The sequence below is a fragment of the Malaya genurostris genome, chromosome 3 (assembly GCF_030247185.1).
Source record: "Malaya genurostris strain Urasoe2022 chromosome 3, Malgen_1.1, whole genome shotgun sequence".
In the NCBI taxonomy this organism is placed as follows: domain Eukaryota; kingdom Metazoa; phylum Arthropoda; class Insecta; order Diptera; family Culicidae; genus Malaya; species Malaya genurostris.
Genome location: NC_080572.1, coordinates 239638407 through 239646288, shown reverse-complemented (window position 1 = coordinate 239646288; position 7882 = coordinate 239638407). Strand labels below are relative to the sequence as shown.

Sequence of the window (7882 nt, the reverse complement as noted above, 5' to 3'; positions counted from 1 at the left end):
TTAAATTTTCTAAGGTAATTGATTTTAACAAATTAAAGCAACTGCTAATTACAATTAATCTGTATATTCTTAACAGCTTCCAGAATGACATGTGTGGAGTGACCGTTCAGGTTGCCCAAAGACATCGACTAGCCAGTTAGATAAAGTTTTTAGCTAAACGAATTATGGCAAAACATCAATTTCGCTTTCTGAAGGCAGCTGATTTGGTTAGAGTGATAAATAAGGTAAGTTGTTTATAAATACTTGTTTAAGCTTTGTTCAGCATATCTTTTCTAGGATGAAATATCGAGGCAAGGTAAACCACAAAATCGTAAAAAGGAACGAAGAGAATTCAGTTAAGCCCTCGAATAAACGAAGAAACAAAGAATGAGATCATCGACGAAGAGAAATCCGAATCTCCAAACGGGATGAAAATATGCAGCTCGAAACAAATGTTCAAAGTTATCATCATAAGATATTTAATTATATTCACAATGATGCAAATTCAGTGATATAATTTGAACTGCTAATGTTGTAACGACACAGGCCGCCAACGGAATGGATTTATGAGTCTCGTTCTGGTAATACACGTGATGTAATTAACAATTAAAAAGTAGAGCTTACTATGAAACGAACTAATTTCTTACTATGAAACGAACTAATTCACTGAATAACATAAGCTAAGATGTTCCATTCCAGAAGCTATTCAGAGGAACGAGGTTTGCTCATTACTTCTAAATTTTCGTACCATTGATTCACATTTTTCACATAATTTTTGTAATCTGCTTTGACTTTATCGTGACAGCACCTCGAAAACCTGAAATTGAATCCTGAGCTTTTCGATACTCTTCAGCGCTCAAGAGACTGATTGTATGTAGCTTTACTATCAACGGAAAAGGGTAGGTAACTTTCATTTAACTGCTATAATGCGCATCGGTCAACATGATGAAAACAAACACATCATTTTTTGCGAATTTTTTAAGTACTATCGTTTATCAAAATAAATTCAAAAGCACACTCGAACACTATTTTGTATTGTTTTGAAGAAAAAGATTGAGAAATCGTTGAAAAAGTTTTTTTGAGGAAGCTTCTGAAAAATCACGATTTGCGGTGTCCACTGCATCGCAGCGCAGACTTATCAGAAGTCAGCAAATCAAAACAGCATAGTTACAGTAGATGTTTTTCTAGATATTTTTAGATAGATTTTGATTTTTTATTATTTTTTCCAATTTTTGATGATTGTATGAAGTCAAAATGTCGATTTTTCACTAAAAAATCTGCCATTTTGCAGCTGTAAAAACTCCCCAAGGTTACAAATAAAGAAAAGTTGAACGTTAGGGTCTAGTAGGGGTTGTCCATAAAAGACGTCGCGCCGCAAGGGAGAGGGGGGTGTTTCATAAAACTTGACCTTTTGTGACATGGGGAAGGGGGGGAGGTTTTTGTAATGTGACGTCCAATATTTTCAATGAGCGCATTTTTGAAATACCTAATTATATTACTGCTTTGCCCTATTTCCTGAAAAAATCCCCACAATAAACGTTCACATTTTATAGGAAAACGTGTATTTGTTGATGTAAAAGCTTCTTCTTGTAAATTCGGAAATGAATGATGCAGGAAATCATTTCTGCTGTGATCAGCAAAAGTGCACGGAGGAGCGAGTAAATTAGCGAAACTAAGAAATTTTGCCTAATTTGAGTAGAAAAGAAAAAGATGCCTTCAAATGGTTTAACTTAAATTATGCACTGACATTTTTTTCAGTAATTTAATTTTCTAGCATTGATAATTGTATATCATAAGAATTTCTCTTATCTGATTCTGATGCAGTTTATTCAAATGTACTCCATTTGAAAAAGGGCGGAGATCAACGATTTCAGACGTAGATCATGTCATGTCTTGTCTGGATCATATGTGATTTTCCTCCACCAACATCAAAACTTATCGAATCATCCAATGATTGAACTTACATAAATCAAGAATCATTTTAGCTCAAAATCACTACCCATTGTGTGACGGAAGATCAGTACCGATATTGATCGATGTGATTTAAAATTCACTGATCAACTGATTTTGAAAAGATTCTCCGGCAGTGATCTCGTTTTGATGAGGTTTTGGTCTTTATTTTCTTAGCCCTGTATGCTACACTAAGGAAATATTATTCTTTACCTAAAACAATAATATATCTGTGTACCCCTAGGAGGAATGAACAGATGATTTAAATGTTTCATCAATTCCAACCAAATACTTTTGATAATTTATATAATTGATATTAATAAAATAATTCCGATGATTTTGTAATTTCAGGGATGTTTTTTAATCTAATGACAGCATGTAATAAATCGATTTTTCCCTCATATTTGTATGGTTTGTCATACATATTGAGAATGTATTTAGATGAATTTTATTTATTTTGAATTCGTGACATGTGACATAGGGGAGGAGGGGGGTCTTTGTTTCTGTGACAATTTGTGACAAAGGGGGTATGCGGAGTCAAAAATCGTCAAAAAAGCGTGACGTCTTTTATGGACAGCCTCTTAATTTACATGACGATAAAGTGTGCAAAATTTAAGGAATTGGTTCAGTAGCTTTTAAATGACGTTGGACACGGACTTTCAAACCCTGCTTTCGAGGAAAACGCATTCAAAGTTTATTGTCTATAAAATGGAAGGGAACAATATTTTTTTGGGGCGCGTAGGGCCTAACAATTTCGTAAAATCATGTCATATGAGATAAGCATAGATAAAGGCCCAAGAATTTCCAATAAGTCTCAAAATGTTTTAACATCGTCCGTAGAATCATCAATCAATCTTTCTGGCACCCATGCATTGGCCGTTAATCTATACCGCAACAGTTTTCCTCTTGGTACAGGTCGTACCGAGCAACTAGTCGGATGAACACCCATCGCATCGTACCGTTACGCGACGTCGCGCGCAACACCGGCAGGAAGTATCACAACACGCGGGTGATTCAGACGCAGAATCATTTTCTATGGCAGGCAAAACCATACTCCGCATGGACTGATCAGCGGCTTTTCTAGCTTGAAAATGAACTTTTAAGCGAAAAAGCGGAAAGCCGGCGAGAGCAACTCCGGTGCTGTGGGCCGGTGTTCATTCGAAGTACTTTCCACTTCCACTTTTCGGATCGGGGCACATGGGAATGAGTTTGCCAAATCGCGCTCGAGTCAGTTGCTATTCGGCATTCGGCACTAGAACAGCTACTAGCTCTTGAAGGCTTCAGGAGCCGTCCTTTCGGTACCGGTTTAATCTTTGATCAGTTAGTTAGTAATTGTACTTGGGAAACTTTCCGGCTACATCAGCTGACCGACGCCAGTCGGATTGCGGTTTCGATAAGCGCCGATTTTCTGTCAGTGTTGTACCGTGCAAAAAACGGAAGTTTATTCAAATAGAACGCATCAAGCGGCTCCGCAGTGCTACAATTTTCTGTGTTTTGTGACAAAAATCCTTGGTGAAAATGTGGGGCTGAGTTGTGTCACGATCCGAAGATTTCAAGAATTTTTGGAATATTTGATGGATTTGTGCCATAGTTTTGACCAGAAGATATATTCGTGAATAGCTGTGTTTGTGTTGTGGAAAAAAGGAGGATAAAAAAAGTTTTTTGATATTTGAATTGTGTTACGTGTTTTGAGTAACTGCCGACCTTTCGTTCGCTTTTCGAACAAACTTCGATAAGAGGTGAGAAATCTGTTGCAAGATGTTGCAAGAGTGAAACAAATGGCAGATATTGCAATGAATTTTGAAAATAGTGTATCACAATTTTTTTCATGATGTCATTTAAAGTTTGCCACGCTTGCTAGGCGATGCAACAATATTTTGCAAAAAAGCCAACAAAAATAGGCTTTGGAGGATTTTTTTTAGATCTAATAAAATACAGTTACTATAACGAATTATTTTAAACTGGGAATTAAATATTGTGATTCGGTTCCGAATAAAAGTTTTTTTCCTATAGTTTTTAGATAGTAGTGTTGAAGGGAACAAAAATTACCAAAGTCAAGATTTGGTGACAGTAGTTTGTGCAGCTTCCAATTTTTTTAGAATTGATTTTACTTGTATTGATACCATTCAATTCATTTTTTCAACAAAAAAAAATTCAATACTAAGGCCTACGCTCATACCAGGAAATAGTAGAAGTAATGATTTTTTTGGTATCGGAAATTTTTTCTATGCAGCAGCTTGTCATTTTCAAGGTTTATTTTTTCTGCGGTTGTGTTTGTTATACATTGTTCGAGTCCGACTTCCGGACTTTGAAGAAAAGAACAGAATTGAAAAATTCTTTGCTCATGTGGTAAACCACACAAGGATGAGCTGCTTTGTGTGGAATCAAAACTTTTATCAGTTTGATGTGTACAGTAGAGACGGTCAGGTATGCAAATGCTTGAATTCCAACCCCGATCCGTAGCCGATTAAAATTTGAAATCTTCACCCGTACCCGACCCGAACCCCGTTTTATTTTATTAAACCGACTCGCACCCGATCGAAATAAAAAATTTCTACCCGAATTCGAGAAGTTTTTTCCGTGGAGTTCAGCTTCCGGTCGGGTTTCAAGTTCAAATACCCGAAACTCGTCCATCTCTAGTGTACAGCAGCAACCAGGACAAGAATTATTTTCGAAGATAATTCATCATCTAAATATTTGTATTTTATATAATTCCTGATTTGAAATTTGGTTTTTAAGCACGAAAATGAAGACAGTAAAACATGGCGGTGCCCTTCATGAAGTGTCAATATCATTCGATTAGATTAGAGAATTCGGTGTTTTGGGAATTGTTACGAATATCAAAATATCAGTTTTAGACTGGTCAGGGGTATTTGTAGAATGCCAAATTCCGTCAAAACGGACTTAATTGGTTCCGTCTACTGATTGACAAACCAGAAGTTTTTTATGACAGCTTCCCTGCTGAACTTCCAGTTGGTTCCAGGAACAACCAATCTGAATTTGGTACCGATCAGTACTTTTTCTTGTGCTGTTTTTGACCACCAATTTCGCTCAGTACCATCCGAACTACAGGCTCTCATAGTAACAGACTGGTGGATGCAAAAATTCATAAATCTGGCAACCCAGTGTCGAAAGATGTTGCATTAAATTTGATTAGTATTCATCGTTTCAAATTACTTTGGCACTTATAAATTTCAACAATCAAACTCGATTGTTTTTTTTTCAATTGCCTAATCATATGTAATATTTAGCGAAGAATGGAAATACGATGCATGGTAACAGCCAGATTTGGGACAAGGTGTTTTATTTTATAATCGTTTGCTAGTAGTTAGCAGAAATTAGACAAAGAGCGAATACTATTTAAATCGTTAAAGTATAAAGAGTATTGCAAGCCACCTGCAAACATTTTCTTTTTTACTCAATAATACATTCACGTTCGGTTTTTGTTTTTTTTTTTTCGAACAAATAACAATATTTTTTTCACTTGAATGCGCGAAATAACGTCATACTTGTTCTGCTTCGAAATTTGGCTCGTTTCGTTTGGCTCCCTAAAAAATCTTTCGGAAGGTCATGAACCTTCCAAAACGTAACTTTTAACAGATTTTCATTAAATTATCTTGTACACTTTGCTTGTTTAATCGAAGTTTTTTTTTGCTGTCTTTAATTTGATTAAGACAAACATTACAAAAGGTGTGACATTGAAGGTGAAAGGAGGAATTAAAAAATCAACGGATGAAATGAATAATGATGAAAAATGTTTATGTTAATTGGAATCATTTGTATTAGTATTTTTTGTTAAGATTTGTACCCAGAAAAAAATAATGAAAGTTACACAACATGTAAACAAAAAGTACTATGAAATAGACATCAGCTAAATCGAAAATCAGATTCAAAAGCACGATGGATGTTAAAATAAATTGGAATGTATTGATTTGTCAATGAACAAGACTGTATATTTGAAAAATAACGCTTAGATTTGCTTGTCGTTCTCAACCAAGTGACGCATTCGAATACATCGATTTCGTTTACCTGAATGGTTATGATAAAATCAACTGATATGTTAGTTAAATCAACAACATTTTAGTTGAAACAACCAGGGCGTGAATCAACAATTGCAATATTGAATTTTTGTCATCTGCGGGTTCTCCGTGCAAATATGTGCATGAAAATGGTTGTAAATTCACAAAATATTTGTATCTGTGTAAGTTGTGTTTGGATTTCTTGGAACATTGTGAAAACATCAAAGTTCCATAGGACCGTGATAGAATTCATTGAAGTTTTGAGTATATTTTTTGTAATTGTAATTGTACACATTATGTCATAATTTTATTCTTAACGTTGTTTTCTTTTGTTCTTTTGTTTCAATTATAGAGGTTGCAACCTTCAGGTCGATCGCCTCTTCGCAGGTGTTATCGCCTCTGGTGTTATCCCGAAATTTTTTTGAGATCAACTCTTTGACACCTAAAAAGTTTTCGAAATTTTTTAGATGACATCAGATCTCGATGTTTTATGCATTTTTAACACATTTGGCATAGAAGAAAAATTGATTTCGGAAATCTCAAAATCGTTTTTTTCCTAAATATTTTTTTAGATTACAGTTCAGCTCAACGCTTCATGCATTTTCGAGATATTTGGCATCGAAATATCGGTTTTTTTCTACGCGGATTTCCGAAGTTACGCGGTCAAAAAGTCCCAAAGACGAGAAAGAGAAAGAGAGAGAGAGAGAGAGAAAGAAAGTTTTGAGATTACACCATATGTCAACGTTTCATGCTTTTTTAAGACATCTGGCATCAAAAAAAAATCCGTATAAAAAAAACTTCTTCAGTTATGCGTTTTTTTCTTTCTACACGAATTACCGAAGCTACGCGGATTTTTTTGCATGGTTTTTTACGCGATACGTAACTCCCGCGTAAAAAGTGACCTCAGTGTATTGCGTTTTTGGATTAGACATTCTGAGCTCAATTTTCTTCATCCTAAAGACTGTCCCAGAAAGTATGGAGGCATTTTGATTTCGCTGTAAATAATTCAAAAGTGTTAGATATTCAAATTTTATTCGATATACTGATAATATTAGACTACAACAACAGAATATTATTCTCAACATTTGTTACTTAGCCATTGTAGACTAGCTGGCGCACCTTTTTGCGAACGTTCCTAATTAAGTCTGTACAGACTTCTTGGCGACAATTTTTGACACTTTTTTCCAATCTTTTTCGAACTGTTGAATGGTTTCGGCTGTCGAGACATGTTTCCTAAGATGTGTCTTCGTTAATGCCCAAAATTCCTCAATTGGTCGAAGTTGTGGGCAATTTAGTGGATTCATGTCTTTTGGGACGAAAGTGACATTTTTGGTAGTATACTAATCTACCGTTGATTTCGAGTGGTGGCAAGAAGCAAGATCTGGCCAGAAGACAACAGGATATTGTGGCTTCGAATCATGGGTAGAAGTCGTTTTTGTAAACATTCCTTGATGTATATTTCGCTGTTTATTGAAGTAGTGGTGATGAAGAGTTTCGTAATCTTACCGCAGCTACAAATTGCTTGCCAGACCATAGCTTTCTTACCAAAATTTTCGACTTCAATCGATGTCTCGGACTGGTTTAACACTTGCCCCTCTCGCACCGTATAATATTATGGTCCCGGCAAGGATTTGTAATCGAGTTTCAAGTAGGTTTCGTCGTCCATGATTATGCAGTTCAAATTTCCAACAAGAATAGTATTGTACAACTTTCGAACCATCGGCCTGATCGATGCTTTTTGTTTCGGACTACGTTCTGGTTGTTTCTGCTTATTATTCTTATAGGTTCGAAGATTCAAACGTTCTTTAGCATGAAAAACATTTGACTTCGAAGTGCCCACCTTTTTGGCTACATCCCGAACGGAAACCTCCTTCTGTTGCTCGAACGCCTTCAGTATACGTTTATCCAACTGAGGGTTAGCAGGACCTTTTTTC

At 35.8% G+C, this 7882-nt stretch overlaps 1 protein-coding gene across 6 annotated transcripts in view; it reads left to right on the top strand.

The window, feature by feature from the left end:
• The first annotated feature begins 3153 nt into the window (after positions 1 to 3153).
• Positions 3154 to 7882, top strand: part of LOC131438596 (uncharacterized) — a 259391-nt gene continuing 254662 nt past the window's right edge. For 5 of the 6 annotated variants that reach the window (XM_058608712.1, XM_058608708.1, XM_058608707.1 and 2 more), the window contains exon 1: positions 3155 to 3668. The gene's annotated coding sequence lies outside the window, so the exon portion shown is untranslated. Of the gene's footprint in view, positions 3669 to 7882 lie in introns of all 6 variants that reach the window. The other variant, XM_058608713.1, reaches the window with a different exon arrangement.